This window comes from Achroia grisella, unplaced genomic scaffold (assembly GCF_030625045.1).
Source record: "Achroia grisella isolate CSIRO2021 unplaced genomic scaffold, CSIRO_AGI_Agris_v1 utg869, whole genome shotgun sequence".
In the NCBI taxonomy this organism is placed as follows: domain Eukaryota; kingdom Metazoa; phylum Arthropoda; class Insecta; order Lepidoptera; family Pyralidae; genus Achroia; species Achroia grisella.
In genome coordinates this window covers 2,597,687-2,625,030 of record NW_026713049.1, presented here as the reverse complement: position 1 = coordinate 2,625,030, position 27,344 = coordinate 2,597,687, and the positions used below count along the sequence as shown (strand labels likewise).

Sequence of the window (27,344 nt, the reverse complement as noted above, 5' to 3'; positions counted from 1 at the left end):
TAAGTCCGTCCTTGTGTCTTCATTAATAAAAATAATGTATATTTGTTTCAGGCAACTTAATATTACAACAATATTAGCGTATATTATTATATACCTTAAATACTTACATACATAGAAAACAATAAATTAATAAATGATATGGTGTTTGTAGTCACCACACTCACTAAGGCAAACTTCCATGATAGCGCTCTTTCATTAAGATCCGTTCGGTCATTTTGTAGTAAGGTAACGGATAGATAGACTCACTAATGAAATAATAATATAACTCTAGATTTTACAACACATACTACAATTAGTTGCATAGATAATACTGGTATTGTTCCGCTAAGAGCAGTACCAATTCTTACAACGTGTGTAGTATTTATTTACTCAATGGTCTCTCCAATAAATCGAACAATTACACGATCTCGCGTTGAAATGCGTAACATGTATCGTATTTGCATTAAACAGTTAACGGTAACGTTAAGTTCACCTTAGAACGTTAAACTGTGAAGACTATGTTCGGTATCTTCACGCTAGTTTGAATACTTTAGCTATAGAGACCTGAGGTAAACTTTGAATAAAGTCATTTGATTGGACCACTTTCCTTTTACTTATTTCAGTCGCCATACAGATTGCTTTGTAAGCTGTATTTCGGTTGGAGAATAGAGATGGCAGTAAATTTACAATTTACGCAGATATAACATCTTTATCTTCATAAACGGCAAGATTATAAAAATGTTATTACAAAATTGAAGAATTTAATAATGTTTTAGTAGAAAGAAAGTACCTTACAACTCGTAGTCCTGAAACTATTATTTGAAAGAAAGAATAAGAAACCATTACGCCCTCATATTTTGTGCAATACAAAATATGAGGGCGTAATAGTTTCTATATTGATTATCACAAGCCTCCTCTCTATTAATGTGTGCATACAACAACTTTCACATAGTATAGAAATATTATACATTAAATGTCCCATAAATTGTTATTAATTTCTTCACTTATCTCTAACTTTAATTAAGATGTACTTAATATTTTATAAAATATATCCAATATATCTTAGGTATAACTGCAATCTTAGGTTAATTATAAACGATAGCATCAGTGCGACTGGCACTCTGTTTGTTAATTTTTCACTAAATGGCAGAACGTATTTCCATGAAATTTTACATGACGATAGATTCCATTATAGCACGAGGATGGACATAGGTTATCTCATATCCCAAATATTGCAGACAAGCTAGTATAATATTTTTGATTACTATCCAAAAAAAGCCCTAATAAAATAAAAAACCAATTTACAATAAATTGATTTCAGTGATTTAATATATATTTTGTGTATAAACAATCCGATAAAACTCTTGCACAAATTTAATCTTAGAATGCGTACTTTCCGTATAAAGAAAAGATCAATAACGTTTTGCGGTTAAGAATTGACATTTAGAAATGTTTTATTGTAGCTAATTTTAGCACGTTTTATTTACTTTTTTTTTATAAAAACCCATATAAAATTCCCACCTCGATGTTATTTTAAAACTGTTTTATTGTACCACATAAACAACAATTGAATACTACCTCAATCATTAAATGGGGAAACCCGAGCAAGGTAACTGTATGGATATTGTGCGAAATATTCAGTTTGTAGAGAATATAGAAAGGAACTTTCGATGAGGAAGTAATATATATCGAATATCTTGATCTTAATTGTGATGTTATTTTTTATTGTCCTAACAGTTGAACTCTACCTCAGTCATTAAATGGGGAAACCCGAGCAAGGTGACTGTACAGATATTGTGCGGAATTGACGATATTCAATTTGTAGAGTAGGTATATAGAAACTTTTGATGAGGAAGTAATAGCTGAGAATGACAGCGAATATCTTGATCTTAATTGTATCTTTTAATGTACGCTGTTAGGTTTTTGTTTCATACAAGTTTAATTATTTTTTTATTACCAAAAATACATACTCTCAAAGTTGAATCATGGACTGTTATGACAATGATGAGATAGCAAGAAGTCCAATCAAAAGGTTTATTTGTATTAATACCATTTCACAGGTCATAATTGTTTTCTTATAGCATCTGCAATGCTAAACCTATGAAATTTAAATGTTATTAGCTTATGTGAAAATTTCATTACCATATCTAGGTACCTATACAGTGGTTATTTGGAATATAAGTTATTTTTTTAGAATTTCTGGGCACGTAAATTCCTTCTTAATGTATGGGCATATTTTACAAGCCTCACATATTTTATTTGAATAAATATAAACAAAATGAGATTAATATTATATAAATAAATGTAATTTAAATAAAAGAAATACATTATTACGGCCGATAGAATGATCTGTATGTGTGATATTAATAAACAATGGATAATATAAGTATACTGTACGAATACTGTATGTATGTATGTATATTGTGTATTTAGTATACACAATAACACTATTTATTACAACGCCATCTAGTTCCAAACTAAATGGAGTTTGTACTATAAATACTAGACAACTTATAGACATTAAACAATTAAACATATTCCTTGTGAGTATATACAATAAAACTGCAGACCAATATAAATAATATAATCTTATCACTTAGTTAAAGTTTAACAACACTAATCGTAAGCTTGACAAAAACAAACAAACACGTTACGTATGTCATCGCAACACATCACTGCAGCTAGGCACATGATTTCTAATCATATGATTTAATTTATAAACAAACACAAATATTATAAACAAACGTCATTGTGATTCTGCGATCTTGTCGTACTAAGAATCATCTGTCATCGTTTTGAGATCATTGAATGATCATGAGAGCAATTGGTAACAGTCTCGTAGAACAGCTGATGAAAGGAATTCTGCTCATGAGATTTGTTCCCGAGCTGCTTATTCGTTTTTAAAACTCACATTATTCTACTTTCGTAAATTTTCATTTTGACTTAATGAAATAAGAAATATCAGAAATCATTTACTCATGTAGACTTTAGTCGCTTATTTACTAAGTGACCCGGCAAACGTTGTTTTGCCATATACAATAATATATATACACATACATATATAATATATTTCAGTATAGTCCCAAGCTTATCACTTAGAGGTATAAAAAAACCGACGACCTACTGAAATAGAAATAGAAATATTATTTTATCAAATGAAGCACTTTTGTAATAGTCATTTAATATATTTTTTATTGTACCGCTCATTTCGTAGTGATGTGTCTTCACACATCACTACGAAAAAGAGAAAGAGTTGTTTTTTTAAATAAATACTGTTCAGCAGTCTCTGACCGACCAATAAATAAACCAATAGTTTACATAAATCTAATTTTGAGGGATAATAAACACGAGATTTTTTTAAAGTATTAGACATGAGCATAATTTAAATTAAAACCATAAAATATTCAAGTTTGGTTGGTTTCTCACGAGAGCGATCTTAACTCTTTAAAAAAAGTATTAATTGCTCTATGGTTCAGATTATTTAAAGTAACGCATTTACACTACGCGTGTACGAGTCACATGAGTAAATAAATATATATAACATTCAGATACAGATTACACAACAGTTGTAGCAAACATGACAATAAAGATTATTGTACTATTGTATAAATGTTGCATATGTAATAACAATAGAAAAATATTTATTTATTTCCATGAAAGAATTATTCTTTTTATAATTATTACTGTAATTCACTATCGTTATGAACCTTTATTATTATTAGTAGGTAGTTTAATATTTCTAGTATTAGAAATTACGTTCCTATCTATCACAATACTTATTTAAAAAATTATACACAATTCTTATTATCTAGACGCATCGCTTTCCTATACTTTTCCCATATTTAATCAATTTAATCAATCAACGTTAAATCATGTCTATGCAATTGATTGTTTTAAACAAACAAAATGTCTCGCAAGAAAGGTTCTTACGATAAATTTTGATGCAAATAATTATATATAAAAACCTTTAAAAACCGTTATGTTAAAATAAGCGAATTATAGTTACTTTCTCAAGCCCACAGATTGTTAAAATACCCCGCGGCGCGCTCTTTATCAGTACCATAGATTAGAGAGCACTGGTTAGTTTTATTTCTTCTAATAGTTTACAGAGGCAAAGGCGGCACGCGCGTTATGCTCTCAGTCAATACTAGCTACTTGTTGCATCAGATAGTGAATTGTGCAGGTAGGCGGCCTCTTACTAACGTAAATGCATAGCTATTGTTCGTATCAAGAAATTTGGCCCTTCATACACGTAGTGACATGATGTAATATGAGATCTATTTATATCATTGTATTGTTGTTTTCTAACGTATTACCTATATATCGTAGAGTTTATTTAAATGATTCATATATTTATCGCCTGTACATATCATTATATGTAAATAATTTTTGGTATTGTACCTAATCTAAGATAAGTAACGATATTTGAAGATGGAAAATCTACCTACTTAAGAGTTTCCGTCTTGAATAAAATAGATAACATAGATGTTCATAATAAACAAATCATAATTAAGAAAATTGCAAAATATTTAAGAATCTGGTATGATATATATACGATAGAGTGACAAGAATTTACGCTGAATTACAATGAATTTTTCATTATAATGCATTAATTTGAAAATCAAACAAAAGACGGTAATTAGTAGGCTCGCCCCCAGCACAATTTCTACAGGAAAACTGTGAAAAGACTTTAAAAAGTGCTAAAGGTCTGAAACCATCATAGTAATAAAAAACAAAACATAATTTAGTAGGTAATCTTGTAAGTAAATAATGTTGAGTACTGCTGAAAAAGACATACATTCCCACTTGTTTATATAAATTCGAGATGTTCCGTTTACTTTTATAGATAAAAATAGATCGTTTAAATTATAAGTATACAGTGAATACTATTTAAATAAATAATTATTTTCCGTCTCATATAAGGGCAAAGTAAATAACTTTATGTTCTATTTCTACCCTCAGACATTTAAAATTATTATATATTTAAGGATAATGACAAATGATATCATAAGATAATAGGTACATCTGCAGATCATATGATAAATGCAAATAACACAATCCGTACAGAAAATTAAAAACAAAATTAATGTGACTTTTAACTGAACCTCAAAATGGATAAATATGTTATAATAAGATGTACACGCTTGTGATAACAGTTTACACAGGCATAGAATGAGCGTGAAGTCAGGTCAGTTGCCCAGCCCCTATTGCCCATATTGGCAAATAGCAATTTACCTCGATAGTTTCCAGGAGAAACCATGTGGAGGTCAACTTAACATCGTCTATTTAATTGTCCACATTACTAACAATACCCTTCTCCTATGTGGTGAATGTTGCGTCATACATGGAGAGAATCACGGACTTTTCACCATGGTACCACTCAAGCGTTGTCATTCCATAGGACTAAGATGTCAGACCCCAATAACGTGTAATTTCATTACCTGATCTTAACTCTTCATCCGAAATACAACATTCAAAGCCAACTGCTTAAATGTCGAATAAATGAGATAGAGACGCTTTATACAAAGTCAAATATTGTCGTAATTTGATTAAGATAATATTAATAATATTTACATTCATTGCAACGTAATTACTACTACCACAGATAATATAATATTACATACTACTACTCTTAAACATTTAATTATAATGAAATTATAAAATAGTTTATCTTTGCCAATCAGATTTATTTGGGGCAATACTGCTTGTGATTGTACTTTGTAATTTTGCATTTTTGTATTTTAAATACACACGAGATATTAGTTTGTATTTTGTATAATATTATGATATCCAAGCGTATCCATGAATTTTGCCCACCACGGCCCAACATACGAATCTAACAAAATACACCTTTGTAAAATGTTTCGTGAACGTAATTTATTTGTATCTTTTATTTATTTATTCTTTGCACACGAAATTAATACAGGGCAGACTTAATGCCTGATGGATTCTCTACCAGTTCAACGTCGTGTTGATCAGAGATAATACGCTTTGTTCTTGTTTGACCAATATCACATTTTTATATATACTCGTATGTTTATATGCTTACACTAAAAGCCACAATCACCGACAGCCTGTAAAACTTGTTTTCATTTCACTTCATTTGCCGCCTTGACTTTGAAAACGTAACCGTGAATATTAAAATGCTCTTAATTATAATCTCTTTACGTCATCACGTCAAACAACTATAGCGTTAATTTTAACGGTCGAATACCATTTTGAATAGTTTTACAAAAATAAAAGGCATACACGTCAGTTGGTTTGGCAACAATTGTCTTAAAATAGTACTTTTGTTTGTACGGTCTAATAATTACAATAAATTAATAACAATTAGAAAAGTTTGTCCAATTGTTTTTCATGCATACGAATACGAATGCGTACTTTTGTGGCGGTGACGGTTTTTACGGTTTTAGAATAGAATAGAATATAATTTTATTGACTCGTTTCACACAATAATAACACAAAAAATACCAGCAATTATTTACACATTAAAAAATACAGTCAATTTGTGCCACAACTCAGCATAATGCTAGAAATATAGTTTCCAGGGCTGATTTTCGGTCTGTTTCAGGATTTCCAACCAGGAGAGTTAGTCACAAACGTTAATTAAAGTACATTTTTTTATGTTAGACACATTCGAACTCACAACCTTCGGGATCTAGATCGATTTAGTAAACTACTAAGCTACAACGCTTACATAATATAACGTTAGTTATTATTTATTCTACTATTGAGACACGGTAACACCACGACGTAAGCATTCGTCACTTCCGTGCACGTGGACGCCACAAATAAACGATACGGTCTGAAGGAAAAACATTGTCCTATACTTATAAAAAGTCTAAGAAATTGAATCATTTTATTATCTGATAGTATAAAGATTAGGCAATGCATAATTCACTATATATAGAAATTTGGGGAGAGTGCGGAAGGAGGGTAACTGTTTGTATTGGGACTAGTGACTCATGTAACTTACCTATTTATAAGTTCTCTTCTCTGAAAACAATATTGCTTAATGGAATGTAGTATATTTACTTAATGGAATGTAGATTACACTAGTTATAATAGAAAACTCAACATTTTGTCTAATAACACAATTTATTTATCCTCTCATCTGCGAAGGAGCTAATTATTAGATTATTATTATTCTTATACTATAGCCCCATCTGTGAGAAGTCCTGTAATTGATGTCATAGCTGGGGCGTTAATGTCATTTTGATAGCTAACAGTTGAAAGATTAAATATACTCTTTTTTTGCAGTGATAAAACTCAAAATTCCACATGGATATCAAAAAAGATTGTGAGCATGAGTAAGCTTATCTCTACAAAAACATCCCTTTCAGCCAATGTAACAGTCACTTTTTTCTAATATATAATTACATAATAATTTATTTATATAAATACCCTTCGGTGGTTTATTAACTATAAACCAAAGGACAATTCCTCTCCAGCATCTGCACCAAAAACACAAAAAATATTTCGTGGTTTGTATATACCTACATTCTTTCTCCAGTTGTATGTTTGTAAAAAAATACCGATTATCATGGAATGAAAAATAAACCACCTTCTGACATGATACATTATTAAAAATAACTTCAAATAAAACAAAACATTTGCATCAATTGAATCCAAGATGCGACTATCAAATCAATATTTACCCAGACATTAAATAAAATACTTAAAATACCTTGCAAAACATTTGGCATATTTTTCAGAAAGGGTTTTTAGGTTGCTGTGTATTATTCATTATACTTTATACTTTGAGGGGTGAGCGAAACCACAAAACTTTTAAAACATTGTTTGCATTCTTTAGCTCCAACGCTCCCACTTATTTAGCTACCAAATTCCACAGACAAAAAAGAAATACTAAATACTGTGAAAACATAAACATGGTAATATTTATTTGCTGCAGCTATACATGAACACACCTCTTATCTCCCATTGCAGTGGCAACTTTGAAATAAACTTAAGTCATTTATTATTTTAATATATATAATTATTTTGTACGTAAGCTTGTCGCATAACACTTAAACGGTTGGACCGATATAGATGAAATTTTTAGTGTATATTTCAATAGGAATATTTTGAAAACAGAAAATTGTTAAACGGTGCTGCTTTTCCAAGCGACACGACGTCTGCTAGATCCGTTAGTATAAAAATAAATCTAGTTAAAATATTACATTTCTAGTTAGTCCTACATAAAATTACTTGAACATATATATGTATACACTATATTCCATGTAATACATATACTACTAAATCAAAAATATTTGGAATATATGTGTGGATAACGTAGTTTGCACGAAAATAGGGCAGAAAAGTTTTTCAACTTTTACTGAAATTCAAATAGCGTCACTTTACTTGAAATATTTATAGTATTAATAAAATTAGTAGTTAGTATATATACTATATCTATAAATAGCCACAGTTTAAGCAGTACTTTACATATAACCAGACATTTCGTGGAAAAACTATAACGCATTGCACGAGAAAAAACTACACTGTGATGTTTGAATCCGCATACCGAAGGATCTAATGAATTACAAATAATTTCTTGTTGATCAATGGTTAGCAGCTTCCGAGGATATGTTAACCACATCTGTACCACATACAAGTGCATATTCACAATAATAAATGTGTGGCATGTCGTTTTATTAGAAATGAGATATTCGCCCCGGTTTCACACGGATGTACGTATATTATATATATAAAACTTCCTCTTGAATCACTTTATATATTAAAATAAACCGCTTTAAAATCCGTTGCGTAGTTTTAAAGATTTAAGCATACATAGGGACGGACAGACAGCGACAGCGACTTTGTTTTATACTATGTAGTGATGATATGTCTTTTACTCGGGTATAAAATCATAAGTAATAAAATAAAAAATGTTTTTTAAAGTTCGAAAACAAACAGGAGTACCCCAGGAAGAAGGTGCATGCATCTTCCTATTTCATAAAATATCGTAATTGTAGAAGTGACCCCAATTTAAACATTTTTTTATTGTAATACTATTAATTACTTTACATTAAAATAAATATTAAGGTAAAAGGATAAAGAAACGTAATGGAAAGTGTTAAGTTGTTAAAAGTTAAAAACATAAACTCACTTTCCTATTCCTTTCTAACGACTCCTAGTCGGCGTAATGTAAAGTTGATAGTGTAGTGTAATTTCCAAGTGCAACAAAGACCTCCATAAATGACAAATAAAAATATTTCGCATAGTTAATTTTATACAAATAACGTTATGCTGAAACAGATAAAAAAATTCGTTAAAAGATATTTTTAACCTACAGCCAAATAGTAGAGCCGCTTGCTCTATTTAGCAATTCGGTTGTACGAAATGAAAATGAGGACAGACTGTCTTTAGTAAGCCATTAAATAAATTTATAATAACAATAAAACTTAATTAAAAACTTTATATCATATTAATGTAAAAAGATCATAAACAAAAAATATAGACTTTTATTCTTTTTTTAATGAACTCGTTTAAATTATCGTTTTTAAAAACATTCATTAAATATTATTGATACTTAATCTTCTTATACAAAATTCTCATAACAATAACTAAGGCAAGATAAACCACTATTTTAATTTTTCACACAGCTGCAAAAACGTACAGATAACTGCGAAATTCATTCCAAATTGAAAACCGGCACCACCTGTTGCCATCATAGAGCCGGGAAAGAGATGTCAACATCGTAGCCGGCCGCAACTTTTACAGAAAAAAGTTACTTATAGGCTTTCGACTCTGACGTACGGTGAGTCAAGCGGACGAGCCCGTCGCTCGACCAATCACAACTGAGAACACTACCCGCCATAATATATACGTCAAGCGAGCACAGAGAAGCACAAACTTGAAACGTATGTTGGTACGACCGCACGCTGTGAACACAGTATAGTTCGTTCGCGCTATTTTATACGATCCAAATATCCGTAGCTTTACGCGAAAGTGTTTTTGTGTTATCTCTTTTAGCCGAAATAGTGAGTAATTTTTTTTATTATTATACGTTTAGAAACTAAGTGTGTCTATTCGATGTAGGTACGATGTCCATTCGGAACCAGCTGGGGCTGTAATCGGATACTGGATTGTCTCATGCACAACGTTTTAGTAGTAACAAGTAAGCAGTGACAATTTTGTATGTATATTTAATCTTTGGTATACTGAAAATTCCGAATGGACATTTTCTAGAGGTTTCCATTATTTTAATATTTACAAAAAATAATTTAGTTTATATGGTTTTGTTTTTTCATTTCTTTATGTTTTGTTGCATAGGTACATTTTGTGGTAACTGAAAACAGGTAGGTCATTAAATTATAAAATAATAGCTTTTATTAATAAAATTTCTTTTAATATAGTATTTGAATATTTTCCTCCTCTGTATATAAATGATAATAATGATAAATAATTTCACTGTACTATATAAACCTATAATAATCAGAACCGTAATCTATATTCAATAATTTCAAGTTCATTGATGACTATAGATCGATAAAAATACAAGTCATTTTTATATCAATTGATAACATTATTGCATTAATATCTTAAACCAAAATATAAATATTTAGTGATAAAGTATGTAACTACACATAATTTACAATAAATATTTAGATAGGATAGACCATATAATGTGAAGTTGCTTTAGAAATAAGTTTCTAGCAGTTTGTATTAAAATTTAAATAAATATTGAATATAGCACTTTGTGACATTTCCTTTACCACCCCGAAATCTAAGGTAAAAGAAAAATCCATAGACAGTAAAACTAAAGACTGATTTGTAAATCGATAAACTAATGTAAAAAGGGCACATGTCTAAACGCATCGCTATTTGTAATGGGTATAATAAATAATTTGTGTAAAATCTAGAAGTAGGTTTGTAGTCGGTACGTAATGATTAGAGGTCATTCGAATGCGGTGTGTGGTCACAGTAACCGCGTAATATAAGTAGTTACTGGTCAAATTCAGGAAGAAAATTAGTAAAATATACAAATAAAAAAATTTAAGTCGTTTATCTCTCATTGTTTTTTAATTTGGATACGTAAACCATAAATATTTATATTACTTTACATTAATCCTTCAATAAAATATACAGGAAATCAATTAGGAAATATTTTTATACTTTGATCAATGATAATGTAACCTCAGAGTTAGTAATACTGTGTTTTCTATGAATTGGCATCGCCCTTGTGATAATTGAACCAGAATATAAACAACAATCTATAGTAATTCTAAAAACGGAAACCTTGTTCAATTACATAGAAAAAATTGGTCGTAAGAATAATCAGGACTTGCACATATGTGCACATAGCTTCAAAAAGAATCTATATTATAAACAATACCTTGCAAATATGCGGTACTAAAATGATATTTGGCATCACAATTTCTTACAAAAAATATTATGTTTCTAATGACGCGAACCTGTAATATATATAAACAATAAATTTAAAATATTCACAATCAGTATTGATTTTCATACAAATTTTTTGGTGAAACACACCAGTTCATTATTTTTAATTAAAATTAAATTCTCGTCTATACACTGCGTTTTAGAGAAATTATATCTTATTATATAAATAAAGCCTATGGGATATCTTACAATATTTATTTTTTACTTCCAGAAACTGGTATAATTAAATAGCGAACTTAGTGCAGTCATTTCGATTTAAACTTTACTTCGCATGACGTGACATGCCCCTATGTGGCGACCCTATATAAGCAAACGTAAGATACCCCTATGGGAGTAATGACCTCAAATATGTTACAATTTATTTTATAATATCGAAGGAAATTTTCTATTATTTTTATTAATAATAACAACAAAGAGCGTCCTGGCACTATACCAACTATATAAACCCCAAAAATCGTGTATACAATTTTGGTTGACATAAAAAAGTTCTAACTCCCTAATGATGGAAATATTGATAACAAATGAAAATTCATTTGAGATATGATGATGATAATGAGCGATAGGGTCGTCTCCTTTTACATTAAATTCAAATATGTCCAGCAAAATGTAGACATAGGCATTATGTACTGCATTTAATAGGTCTGATAAAACTGGTTATGACTATCCCATTTGTGAGATTCACCGACAAGAGCTCAGCTCTTAATTATGAATCTTCTTGATTATGAATGAATTGTGGGTTTACAGTCGTAAAAATCATTAGTTATTTTCATAATAAATTTATACTTTTTAATGTAGCAAAAATACCTTGCGACTATTATTGGTAATTGTTTATTCCTTTTGGCACATGTTTATAGATACCTATTTAGGTCAGTCGATATAAATGAATGCTGACAAAAATTACAATTAATATACCATTTTCATAGAATTGCTTAATAAGACTACTTATTAATATTAAAAAAATAAGTAATTAGTTACTTGCAGTAATATTCGTAAAATGTTTCATATAATAACCTTGCAGTGACCACCGGAAATGAATAAAAATATTCCACAATTTACTTTCATGAAACACCTTTAATCGAGGTTGTATATGACTCACACCTAAATCACTGCAAGCCAGACTCCAATAATGATGGATGGCAATTAGCTACCGTATTCTAGATTGACACATAAAACAAGTTTATAGACTGCAAGTAACAATAATGATGGACTTCCGGAACATAACGCCTAGCTTCTTTGCCGTGTATGTACTGTGATTTTTTAAAACTGATGTTCTTTTTGCACTATTTTTTATGTAACTATCAACGGGAATTTATATAAGTTTCTTTTGGACATTTATTTCGACGTACACCTGGAAGTCTTCTTTAGGGTGATACCGACCTATTCGTCACAGAATCTCACCTTGTATGTCGAGAGTAAAGTATATTATGATTATTAATAAAACATGACAATTCTGACGCCGACATCAAGTCCCAAGCTATTCAGAGCTTGTGTTATGGCCTTTAGACAACTGAAATAAATACGTATATTTCTTTGTAAATATATACATAATTGTTGTGTATTCAGAGCCATAAAAATATGTGTCTATGGTTATGATTAATTACTTGGTCTATGGTCTGTCTGTGTGTCGAGTCGAGTCATATAACAAAGGGTTGTCGTGTTAAATATAAGTAATATAATCATATATAATAAAAGAGTCATATATAATACAACTGCAGTATTATTAATAATATACACCTAATTGAGCAACGAGCAAACACGAAAATAATATACATGGAAACACCCAAACCGATATAAACTATACTCGGACCTTTTTCATCAACAGAACTGTACTGGTGTCGACTTTTTTGTTAATTGTACAACAGCCACTAAAAAGCCGGGTATCGCAAGGGTATTTATAAGATTACTTTGTAAGAAGATTACACCGTTTTAATCTCTTAATAATAACGGTTTACGGGAAAAAATTAATTCTTCCCGTAAACCGTTATTACCTGTATCTCTCTTTACTTCTTTTAACTTTGACTCAAGTTTTTACTGTATGTTATATTATTTAAAATATATATGCATTTAAATTGAATTGCAATCCCTGATTTAACGTGCACTATTTAAGATTGAATTTCCTATTAGAAGGAACAAATAAATAAAGTTTCCTCTCATTAGAATTTATAAACAAGTTACGGAATTAATAAACGCAGTTTTAATTCATAATTTTATTGTGAACGCATATTAATTTATTATAAATACTTCCTCTGTACCCTGACAACTATTGATTAATATATAACATTTTACATATGTAATAAAATTGTGAAACATTTGTCTGTCTGATGTTATGTCAGACACACTCAGTCGTCTAACATCATTGCGTCGCATTTCATTATTAACAGGAAATTCATCGTCGCAACCTAGATCCTGAACAGTACTATACAGAGGGATTTCAGAGGAGTTTACTGTGCTGAACAATCAGTTCGTAAAACGTCATTTTACTTAGATAAACTTTGAATAAAGTTTATTTATTCTGCACCTCTTTCACACTTATATCTGCCACCAAGCAGCTTGCTTTGTAAAATGTTTTCCCCGACGGGTCTAGGTAGCGAACTTTAGAAAAAGGGCGAGACCAATAGATCCAGGTCGCATTGCTGCAAGTTTAAAGAACTGGCAATAACCTAAACCACCAATACTATAAAAAAAGTTTTGGTGCAAAGGTGATACCTAAGTTCGGAATTGCAATCTGTAGGGCAATGCAATATGTAGGGCACAATGGGCGTCCTGTGATGTCCAGGTTGTTGCTAATATATATAAGAGATAATTACATTGGTAGTAGTTGACTTGTTGGTCGTTCCATTTACATTAAATAATGTATTCTGACTCTAGAGGTTATCTTTTAAAAAGAAGGAAGTAACTGCATCGCGCACGTGACACCTCTCACGGTGTATATCCATCCGATGCCGTAACTATAAGCTATGTAGGCTACATAGGCTATGGTTACGGCATCGGATGGGCCATATGCTACATACATGTTCAAAAAAGTGGAAATACAGTTCCAATATTAAATAAATATACAATAGTACAATATTCATATGTAATGTTTGTTTGTATTGGAATGATTTTTTTTTAATTACATGTACCTAGCTAGGTACATGTGATTAAAAAAAAATCGACGATAATCGATGTAATAAAAAAGAATCGAAGCTTCGCACGGGTAATAAATAATACATGCACATTGTACATATAAATGTTCCTCTTGAATCACTCTATCTACTGGTAAACATGGCATTAAAAGCCGTTGCGTAGTTTAAAAGATCTAAGGGAAGCTTAAAAGACAGCGGAAGCGATGTTTTGAGATATGACAATTTCATTATCTAAAGATCCAGATTCAATATTAGTCATTTAAATAAGATCTGTTCTTGGAATTATGAGGTATTTGAAAAATATACGTTTTTTTTGTGAGAAAAGTATATGCGTCAACGTATTGAAAAAAAATAATTGTATGCGTCACTATATGTACAAACCACAAAATAGCTACCTGATTTCTGTGACTCATATGGTTTTTATTTTGAGGCGCCTATATGATAATTATGTACCCTATATACACTTACAACAATATATATCTGAAGCGACACATGAAGCGGTGCGACATCAATCCTTCGCTGTGGGCAGCAGGCTGCCAGACGGCCGGAGTGGAGAGCACTTGTTAAATCTAGCGTCAAAGCCTTTGAAAACCAGGCAGCTCTTTGAGCTGGATGCCAGACGCGACGAGCTGAAAGCCCGACCACCTGCAGCTATCAGCTATAATTTTGTGAACGGTGTGCTCTCATGCCCGCAATGTGCGAGGATTTTTATAAACAAAATTGGCTACATAAGCCACATGCGAGCACATCAACGACAAAACCGGACTTGAAGACAGTCGCCGTGGCCGAAATCGGCCGGGATTACATCATATATATATAGATATATGACATTTACCTCTGTCTCTCTGCCTAGCCTCTTCCCATTTCATTCGGGATCGTCTCTCCTAGTCATTCTTTCCCAGGCAAATCTGTCCTGAGCCATAGTGTTTATTTTGGTTTTAAGTCGCGATTGATAGTAGACTGCAAGCGCAGTCTTCCTCATCTGGTTAGACCAGTGTTTTACGATTTCAGACTTGGCTAATATGACTCTCTTCTCGTTTCATTACGTGGCCATACCACCTCAGCCATTATCTCGGTGAGTTTGTCTTCGACAGGGCGAATCTTAAAGCTACCTTGAATGTGGATATATGATTTAGTCGTAGTTATATCAGTTGCCTAGTACCCATAACACAGGGTCTACATAGCTTGGGACTCTCAGAACAATTTTCACAGCGACATCTACATGTCGCTGTGAAAATTGTTCTGAGATGTTATATTATTATGCCGAGTGATACAGTTTACTGTTTTGATATACATAACGTTATAATAGACTCAATGAGAGATTAAAGGTTTCATAAGTCAATAAATTATTATAAATTTAAATGAGAATAATTGTCTATTCACCTTACTTCATACAATTAATCAAGTTAAGTATATTTTATATGGAATATTAAAATAATTATTAACTTGCTTCTTACTCGTTATAATACCGTAAAGCACCGTGCTCTCTAGCTCTGTTTATGTATATGTTTTTGAAAGAATTAATACGAATGTTACTAATGTTTTTTTTAATATTAATTTGATGATAATAATAATTACCTGCAACTAATAATATGGTATATTAAACTATTTATAAATATTTATATCACTTATAAATTATAGTTAATAATTACTTAGAGTCGCAACATGTACAAAAGACATCAACGCACGGGATCACACGCGGGGCCCGTTTGACGGCGGCGCGGCGCCGTCTGCGATCCTTCCGAGAAATATTTCGTTTAACTTACCGGACCACCGTAACATAAATATGTCGTAACAGAGGGATATTAGTAGATTATTTCTATCATAGATAAGAGAATCTTATCATAATAATATTATAAACGCGAAAGTTTGGGAGTATGGATGGATGTTTGTTACTCTTTCACGCAAGAAGTATTGAACGGATATTGATGAAACTTTACAGTAATATAGCTTATTCATCTGAATGACACACAATAATACGAGTTAAACCATGGACACAGCTAGTATTACTTATTTCTATTAAATAAAAAAATTAATTAACAAAAAAATTTTCTTGATCTAAATTATTTTATTTATTTATTAATGGTACAATTATATTCTTAAAATATAAGGTGAAATCATGTCTCCCAAATAGGAAAAATTCTGTACATTTCTATATTAATATTTAATGTTCTAAATAACTGAATTATTAATTTTAAATTATTTTTATATGTAATTGGATGGCGGTTGAGAAATATCTAAATTTCGATGCTATCAATAAAATATAGCATTTTGTAATATTTGTACCTTTTTGGGTTTTTTCTATTAGATAATTAATATGTGTTAAAGATTAAACTAATTATGTTTATAATATGTTTTAAATTGTTGTCTATTAATAAGCAATCAGGCACACGACAAGTAAGTACGTTTGTTGTTAAGTACCCAGCTGAAACTCTATTGCAGAAATGAATATCTCCCGTAAAAAGATATTACTAAGAATATCGTTGGATAATTGATACAGCGTCATCTAAACCCAAACTAAGCAGAGTTTTTGTTACGGGTACACGACAACTGACAGATACATATTATTGTATTTAAGTGTTTTCTATGTATATTATGTAAGTGTATAATATACTTGAATGCCATGTATATTACACACATACATGTTTGTACCGTGCGAGGAAACAAACCTGCGACCATCGGAAGTAAAAAGCCGTCAATCGTATCACTGGTTAAGATCTCCACGTTTTTTATTCATATTCAACATCGTAATATTATGTATATTATTTAGCAGTATTTGAATGACCGACTTCAAATTCCAGACATAACCCAAACATACACGGAGTGTTTGAATGTATTATTTATTTATTATAACTTTCTTATGCATATATATATTGGTCGAAAAACTTGAAATATATCAGCACAATTGACTGTTAACTTGCCATATAATAGCTATTTTGCCTTACTCAATTATATTATTTCACTATATCTATGGCATGTATATAATTGCGGTTTAGTCATAAAAAATATACATATAGTATGTAGTACTGTAGTATTGAGTCCATAGACAATATAATAAATTATTTTAAAATAATACAAATGCTATATATATAAAATATAGCACTATAATTTGTAGCTAACTTATTTTTGACTTGAAAAAGATTAAATCTTTGCATATTTAAAAACCAGGTGTTCCCTTTATAAAGAAATACATATACAATTATGATAATTTAATCAATTGATGGAGTAATAAATTGATTAATAAATAACATGAACGTTTTAATGAAAGTGTGAGAGCTGACAGTTTTACATAAAGATATTTAAAACTATAGTGGTCGCACTATATTAAAGTCGCGATAGAAACTGTTACATACAACCTCTCATATGTCAACACCCGCACATTAAACATGAAAATTGACCCTCTAAGTATATTAATTACGGTTCAACTGAGAAGGAATATTGTTAGTAATATGTAATCGTGGACAGAAGTGTCTTTGGAAATATACTCCTCCTCAAGCCGTTTTCCTCGTTTCTGAGCGTCGTGACAGCCCCATAGAATTACTTTGGAAATACAGAGCCAAGAAAACTTACTTTTTAAATTACAGTCACAGATCATAGAATGTTACAGATTCGATCAAGTATTATTGAAGTACTAGCTGATCTAGCGTTTTGTCATATTTTTGGGTAGGGCTATCACCTAGGGGTATAATAATAGCCTATTCTCAGACCTACTCGTATCAAATATATACTAAAATCTACATATCTAGCCGTATCGGAGGAATTAGATAACCAATCAGATTATATGGTATAAAAAGAATGGTAGTTTAAGTTAATATAGGTAATCCTAATATATATGGATAGTAAAAAATCCATCGACAATTACAGTTAGTAACATTATAGTCATACTATAAGCGAAAAGCATAGGCATATAGCTATACCGTCTAATTTATTGCTTAAACATGTATTATTAGTTTTTCGCCTAATTAAGTAGGCGGACTAAATCTGTTAGACCATAGATACCGCCTTGTCTGGTGTATTAATATTAGCTCTAACGATGCTATATATAGACATTTACATTTTTTTTATACAGATAAAATCTATTTATGGTAATTGAATTAAAATCTCGTTCTGTCCGGACACCTGTGCGAAATTTAATATTTAAGACCGCTCAATGATCATAAAACGGTGTTCGTAGATTAATATGATCGTAAAATAATTTATATGGACGTTTCCTAGACGTTTTACGATGTCCAAATGTCAATTTAAAATCTATAGTTCTGGTTTTAGTGCCAATGTTTGTATAATTTTTTTCTTTATTATAATCTGTGACGACAATGACGCCGTCCTCCAACGTGACGATAAAAAAGAATAATTAATATTCTCTTTGTCATAAATCGGATGTATTAATATGAATACTAATGCCTATTCCTTGTAATTCTGCGGATTGGCTATTTCTGTGATATTTGTAAAACAATAATTTTATGACTACATTTTACACACATTTAAAATATAGATAATAACTAAGTGTGTATAATTAAAATATTATGTTTATAAAAAAATAAACATACCATTACGACTGTTATCTCAGGGTGATAGGCATAGTCTACTGTCGATAATTTGATTTGATATCGATGTTTCCTTCGTCAGTAATATGAATGTCAAGTAATTATGGGAAACTAATAAAAGCCATGCAATTACAGGGGTCCAGACGCGAAAAACATTATGAAAGAGCTAGGAACCGTATTGCACAGAGCCCATGATAGCCGGACTCAAAGGATTTTTCTAGTAATTGAACTCGAAAATGCTATTTTGATTTTCGGTCTACTCTAATGCTGTTGGCCGCAGCTGGCCTTTACAGCTTTACCGGACGATAGGGGGCGAGTGCAGATGGCGCTCCAAACTCGTGGAAGGGCTTATGGAGCGGCTGAAGGCCAACTCCCGCCTGACGGATAACGAAAATGCTAGTATGTCATGAGATCCTTTGGGTTGAGTATGAAACTAGACGATTTTAATAGAATAGAATAGAAATAATCTTTATTCAAATAAACTCATTACAAGCACTTTTGAATAGTCATATTTTGATTCTACCACTCATTCGGAATGCTGATTCATCACAAGAAGAATGAGCAAGAAACTTGTGTGTTAATTTTTAATTGTCTTGTCTCTCAATTATAAATATCATTCATTTTCATTGTTTTAAAACAATTGTCAATCTAAAATTTACTGTTTTATAAAAAAAAATGTTATATTATGAAACATGTTTAGTAATATAACTATAAATCCCATGTTTATATAAACACTGGAAATTAAAGATTACACTTACCATTGTAAATGCTTTGTTCGTTGGTGACTCACTGTCTTCGATCTTCCGAAATGCTCAACAGGGTTTTTGTACCTATTTCTTATTGAGTAAAACACAATATATTATAAGAAAACGCTAAAGACTCATAATTCAGTCTAATTATAGTAATAAATTCGTAAATTTCTCTGTCAGTTTGTTATATTTTCACGGCTAAACGGCTGAACAGATTTTAATGAAATTTAATATCAAGATAGATTGTATCACGAGGACAAACTTAGGCTACATTTTATCCTCAAAAAAGCAGAGAAAGATAACAACTAGTATCTATCTATCTATGTGGGAGTAACTGAGCTATCTCTATTTACAGTTATCTCTATTTTAAATGTCGATTGAATATTTGATCTTCTTTGAATTTTCATGGAAAACATGATAATCATAATAAGCCGGGACCATACACACACCGTTATCTAGTCCCGAGCTAAACAGAGCTTGTGTTAATACATAGTATACATAAAAAAAACCCCAGACCAATACAAACAATGATACTCATATATACAAATATAGTATTTGTACCGTGTGAGGAATCGAAACCGCGACTATAAGAAGGCTATCGCTAGAACACAGAAACCGTAAGCCGTAATAAATTGACAATTCATCCACCTAGTCATCAAGTTAGTCAGGGAGCACTTTCAAAACATTTGCTAACTTTCGAAGGCATTGCAAAAGTAACTTGATTAATATATATTCAGTGAAAGGGAGCTTTGATCTTAATTAAATCTACCGTGGATTTCCTTGAGTTCGATCATTTTACCACGTCAGCCCGATTTGCTATGAATGTTCCTGCAGAACCGGTTGTATTTGCTGACTCCCATATTTGTTCTAAATTATTTTAATGGACATAGATTGTTTTTTAGTTTTCAAATAAAATAAAATTAGGATCTTCATGGTATTTTCTTTCTATGTAAAGAAGAAGTTCGTACAAATAGAATATGTAGACACAAGAGTTTTGAATTTGTTTTTGAATGCAACTGGAAGATGATTATATCAAGAAGATGGTAATTAATTGTAACTAGATGAGATATAGATTTTTTTTTCTAAATAACTTTTAAAATGTTTAGACTTTAAACAATTGCAGTGCTAGTGTAAGGTTCAGTATAAGGTTCTATTTCGAGTTTTCTAAGTTTTCCTTCCTTCATTCCGATGTAAATACAAATATAATTTATTATTCTCTTATATCTTGGAAATGAACATCAGTGGTGATACATGCAATTTTTATTTAACTGTCAAATGTTCATTTATACAAATCATTCGGTGAACTATTCTAATGCTCCTTCCATTAGAATAGTTCGAAAAAGAGAATATATGTTTTTATTATCTAAGTGCTTTTACGATAGAGGTACGGTAGTACGGACTTGGTACAGAGGCTCTTGGGTACAGTGTCATGTACTTCTGCCGACAAACACCTTGTTTTATAAGCGGGGATATATTAAGGGTGAAATATAGACGTATTGGGGGTATCATTAGCGTCATATGATGACGTGATGTTCGAAACCCAGGTCAGCCGTTCAACTAGTTTGTCATTCCAATTTTCATTTATGAAAGGAAGTCTCTTTCTATTACTTAATAGGTGATAGAGATGGAATCAATTTTCGCAGTATGATTTCATCACAGTTATGTTGGTTTAAGTATGTGGGTATTAAGTACTTAGGGCAATGCAGTTGCGTGCACCGTAGAAGGCGTCAAGTTGTCTCCCTGTATTTGTATGTAGTTAACACACACACATAAAACCAAACTTGTCTTGTTACGACGTACTAAAGCTGCGTTTACATCAAGTTTTATTATCGCAATTAATTTTATGGTTATTATAAATTGTTTATTACTTAATTTATGTAATTTTTTTGTTTCTAAACAGACTTATATTTTTAATTAAACTAATACCTATGAAAGATAGTTTATAATGAGTTAATCAAATTTTTATGAAATACGTATAGAATGATATTCATTCTATACGTATTTCATAAAAATTTGATATTAAAAATGATTTACACATATCTAGTATTGAACATAATTTTATTTAATATATGAATAATACAAAATTAAGCATTAATTCAAATAAAATTACTAATAGGAAAGAAATATAAAACTATTGAAGTGCAATATTTAATTCAAATACTATTTTCAACTAATTTTACGAGATTTTTAATAAATATATATTTTGTTATCGATAGATTTTACTGTCTTAAAAGTTCTGTCTTATTTTTAACGGTTTTTTGTATACGTTCAAGTAGTTATTAATAAAATTATTAGTACCGTACCTCCATTTATTAGTCTATCCCTAGTATCCCTAGATCTATTCCTCTGACTACAATATGATGGTATATTATCCTGTTGACATTACTGGAAGTATACTTTGTAACAGCAGCCTTATGTTGACGCTGAGTACTGTCAGTTGCCAGCGAGTCTGCCACGGCACGGCACACGTGAAACTCGATCCACGCACACAGACACGCGTGGGGAAAATCAAGCAGCGCCTGCGCAACTTACCATTATAATAAGCGCAACCGGCTCTAATATCATTTTTCTATCGAAAGTACCTGTTAATTACAGTATTATGTTGCAATTCCTGAGTTCCATTTTGATACAACAAGAAAAAAGAGGTTCGTGGTTCCATTTTTGAAACTATTTGCATGAATCGTTTTGCAATCCTTAGAGTTTGTACCGGGTTAATCCATCATTCATTTATAACAAATTAAAAAAGTAAGAAATTATCTACATTTATTGATTTATTACTATTTATTGCATCTGATTAAATCTTCCAAACAAAATTTGTAGAGTAGAAGGTATAAAAGGTCTTATCTCTTAAGCTATCTTTTCCAAAAAACTTTGCTTAGAGAAGAAAAGACAGAGGTAGGCAGATGGAGTGTGAATTGAATGAAAGAGAGAACATTCTAGCTACCTGCTAGAATGTTCCAGAATTTCCAGTAGAATAAAATGTTATAGGTTTTTATACTTCACTCTAAACTAAAACGGTTTTGGTACAGACTGCGAAACAGTAACTCACATATTGTGCTTTAAATTAGAAACAATAGTTATTATATATTAAGTGTAATCTACATATCTAACTATAAGAAATAAAGTAAAGTCATACACAGAATATGCTATATTTTGAATTTTACTAAAATACAGTAAAATTTTAAAGAAGTGATGACGTCACGATTGTTAAGAAAGGAGAACATAAATAAATGTTACATTAATTAACACTTGTGAATGGCTCTATAAATAATCAGAGGTTTGACGACCCGTTGACAACACGGGTATATGTTACTCATCGTTTATGTATATAACTTTTATATACTTGTGGTTATAAATACAATATTGTATTATTATATACAATAGTAGTCTAGTTTTTAAATTAAAATTCTTTATATTTGAAGTACATGTTACAAAGATTTTGGAATACATAATAAACTTATTATGTATTCTAAAATCTTTCTTCAGCAATTACTCCTACAAATATGATTGAAGAATTTTTTTTTATATATTTTCCAAGTAACTGCAGTATTCCAGTAATTGCAGGATTATAACTAATCATCGTCATCCAGAAATTCATTTATGCTATAATATTTTTTTACTAATTGTTTGCAAAGAAGAGTAGTTTTTTAATATGGAAGTATTTTTTTGTTGGGTAGGTACCGCCAATATCTTTACATAGTATAAAATCAAATCACTTCCGCAGTCTGTTCGTTTAGATTTTATAAACTACGCTACGGATTTTAATGGAGTTTTCAGCATCATAGATAGAGTGACTCAAGAGGAAGATTTAGATGTATGTACGAAGCCGGGGCGTGTAGATAGTATTTAAATACAAATTTTCAAATTCAAATTCAATTTCAAAATATCTTTATTCATGTAGGTCTATCATCGCATTTAACCATATTTGAGGGAGCACATCGACCCGCCCCACCACTAATATAACAAACTCCTTCTGGAATTTCATTATTGAATATTCAGCAATATGTATCATTGTATAGGAATGTAAATATTTTGTAAGCGATTATTACAACAGATATCGCAGTTATGAGTTGATTAAATGATAATTTACAATATGTACATATGTGCTGTTGACATATAGATTTGTTCAGGTGTTAGAGTGTTGCACTTTGGTCTTTAATTTTAAGTTTCAAAGATAGAGAAGAACATATATAAACTAATCAAGATCGTTGATAATTACGGTAATGATTTTAAATGGCGTAATACCGAGTACTGAGATGACCCAAATAATCCCGGGTGACCGGCGACACACAGTCTGATGCTTGCTGCTTGCTATAAGGCAATATGGTTTCCGAAAACTGTCGACCGGTTTGATTCAAACCTTACGTGTTTAATTAAATGGTTTGATACCAGTTTAAAGGGTTATACGGTACTACCCAATTTAGATAGACCGGGAGAACTTCTTGCTGATTTAACATTTTGGAAACAATTTATTAACAGCAAGAGACACATCCTGCCACTGCGCGAATGCATTACAATTCTTTGAATTTCTGTGCTTGTTCTATATATAACACGTATATATTATATACATATTATATATATAAACATTCCTCTTGAATCACTCTATCTATTATTGGAACTGCATTATCTGTTGCGTAATTTAAAAGATATAAACGAACAGACCACGGCAGCGACTATATTTTATACTATGTATATAAAGAAGTAGACTATGTATAAAATATATGCGCCATTAGTAGCCTGAAATAAATAAAATAAAGTTATTTGTACCTCTATGTTACTTATTTCAGTCTTGCTTTGTAAACTATGTTTCAGTTTGAGATGGTGAAATAACAGATTACGTTCATAACACTGATGCATAAGAATAGGAATGTGTGAGGGTCCCATTACAAAACATAACATCGTAATGGTTCATGTGGCTAACGAATCCATTTATATATTTTTTTCTTTTTTGCACAGATAATACAGTAAAAAAATAATGTAGAGACAATGTGAGCATATGGACTTACTCCTAGAAAATATCTCTTCTAGTCTACCGACTCTTCTAGTAGCGTGTTATAAAATAAAGAATCATCATATTTTATTCTGCTTCTTCGTTATATACTGATTATAAGGTAAATTAAATACAATAATGATATATCTGAAATCTAACACAGAAATGCTTGCACTTTTGAATAGTCTCATTTTTGTTATTCTACCACCGCAATATTGAATTAATTTTTTTTTGTATGCGTAATTAGTATGGCATATAATGTATGGATCACAGATTTATCTACTGTACTGTGAAATATTAAGGGACCATTCAATCGGATCTTTTTGTACTTCGTTTATGAGGATAAATTTAATATTAAAAGAAAACGGCACTTTAGAGAAAAGTATCCAATAATAGAAATATTTATATAATCTGTAACTTTCACGTAACAAGGTCATAGATAACGTATATTTTAAGCCGAACATATGTGCCGAGGAGTCAAATTAAATATAGCCACTGCAATTCCTTAGGCAGTAGTAAATCGCAATTCGATATCGTCTCTCCCAATATAGATTCATGTCTAGCTGCTTTCTTTCATTATAAATGGCATATCTCATGGTTTTAGGTAGTCGTATCTTATTTGGTACTTTTTAATATACAGTTATTTCTTTTCTTTTCTTTTTTTTTTTTGAACAAACAAGGTATGCAATGGAATTTATATTGTGACATATTTTTAACCTTACCTTATATGTTGTGTTTTTTAAATAGAAATACAAATAACCTTTATTCAAACAAACATTATATAAGCACTTTTGAATAGTCTTTTTTTTGTGTTCTAGCGCTCATTCGGAAATTAGACTCATCACAAGAAGAACGAGCAAGAAACTTGCGTGTTCCTATTTTAATTAAATGTTTTTCAGCATTATATATTTAGGATTTTATGACAAATAGCAAGATAACAAAAGTAAATAATTATAAAAGCTACTTACAATAAAATCAGCCATAGTTATCAGAGCAGACCAGTCCCTTCAAGCAGCACCCGTTCACGAGTATAACTTGTTTTGTAAAATTTCTTGTCAATATGATTATTTGTAAATAAATTACATATATTATCATGTATTAGAGAGATAGTTAGTTAAAGCTCTACGTAAATAATATTTGGGATGCGTATTGAAGACTACAATTCAACTTTTTAGATGTCACTTAAAACACTACACAATTTTTTTTTTATATCAAATTTATACACTCATATAAGCTGAATTTCTTTATGATTCTTATTGAACACTTTAATAGTTTATTTTTTAGATGCTACTATAAAACCTATACCAACTTTTTTTCATTTATACAGATAGTCGAGCTGAATTTCTTTTAATTTATTATCAGGTAGATAATGTAGGAAATATATTTTATCTATTTATAGTTATACCTGTTTAATTCAGTTTGCAATTATAATTGGTATCACAAACGTTTCATGCGTCACAAAACGAAACCAGTTTTGATGATAATCTGAGATATAATAATAAACATAAGATAAGTAAATAAAGAATTATGTCTCTTGTTATTAATTATTGTAATTTATAACATGTTAACTATTATATGAAGCGTAAGAGACTATACTTAAACTTATTAATTATCTCTAACAAACGTTAAAATACGTAATAAGTTGATTATTAAAATTTAACTACGCTCTATGAATTATATGTATGTATAAATAAAATGTACGTAGGTTTATTGTTACAATAGTTTTAACGGTATCTGTAGTCATTTAACAGACTCTGGACAATGTAATTTATATTCTAAAATATTTAATTTTAATAACTTAATTAATTTTCCTTCACGTCTTTACTGTTTTCGAAAAATATCTGAATTCGACACTGTTTTTTTTTAATATTTTTCTGTAAAGGTATATAAATAGCTTTGCCATTTTGAACTGATTTAGATTATTTTTAATTGGTGATTATGAAATGATACACCCGCCAGCGCTAAAGGTATGATCTGCGCTGGCGGAGCATCAATGGAGGATGATAGGATGAGCATGAACTGATTTCTAACTTAAGTCCACTGTGGGGAATCACCTCTTCTTGCACTAGCGCCCCATTAGTATATACATTCTAACAAGCGATTTACACTTACAGAACAAATAAATATTGTAATAAATAAAAATTCATAGTATTAATTACTAGCTGGACCCCGCAAACGCTATTTTGCCATATAAATTAAAATCGCTATTAAAAAATACGGGTTGATGGTAGAAAAGTTTGGGGTATATGTATTTTTTATATTTGGGGTGAATGTATTTTTACCGCCACATTATAAAAATTGCAATTTGTCAAAAAATAAATGTTACGGGTGGACCACCCTTATCACTTAGGGGTATGAAAAATAGATAGTAGCCGATTCTCACACCTGCTGAATACAAAATTGCATAGAAAAAGTCAAGCCGTTTCGGAGGAGTATGGTAACGAACATTGTGACACGAGAATTTTCTATATAAGATGTAATTAGGTTTATGAATGTCAATACTTAGTAATTGTTATATAATATTGAATTGCTAATAATGAACAATATTCTT

General features: G+C 30.6%; 1 protein-coding gene across 3 annotated transcripts in view; it reads left to right on the top strand.

Annotated features, from left to right (window-relative positions):
• The window catches only part of LOC131852948 (CHH-like protein), a 77,861-nt gene that overhangs the window by 25,547 nt on the left and 24,970 nt on the right, over positions 1-27,344 (top strand). For 2 of the 3 annotated variants that reach the window (XM_059203704.1, XM_059203702.1), the window contains exon 1: positions 9,846-9,962. The exons of the other annotated variant lie outside the window; for it this stretch is intronic. The gene's annotated coding sequence lies outside the window, so the exon portion shown is untranslated. Of the gene's footprint in view, positions 1-9,845; positions 9,963-27,344 lie in introns of those variants that run through there. 3 annotated transcript variants of the gene reach the window in all.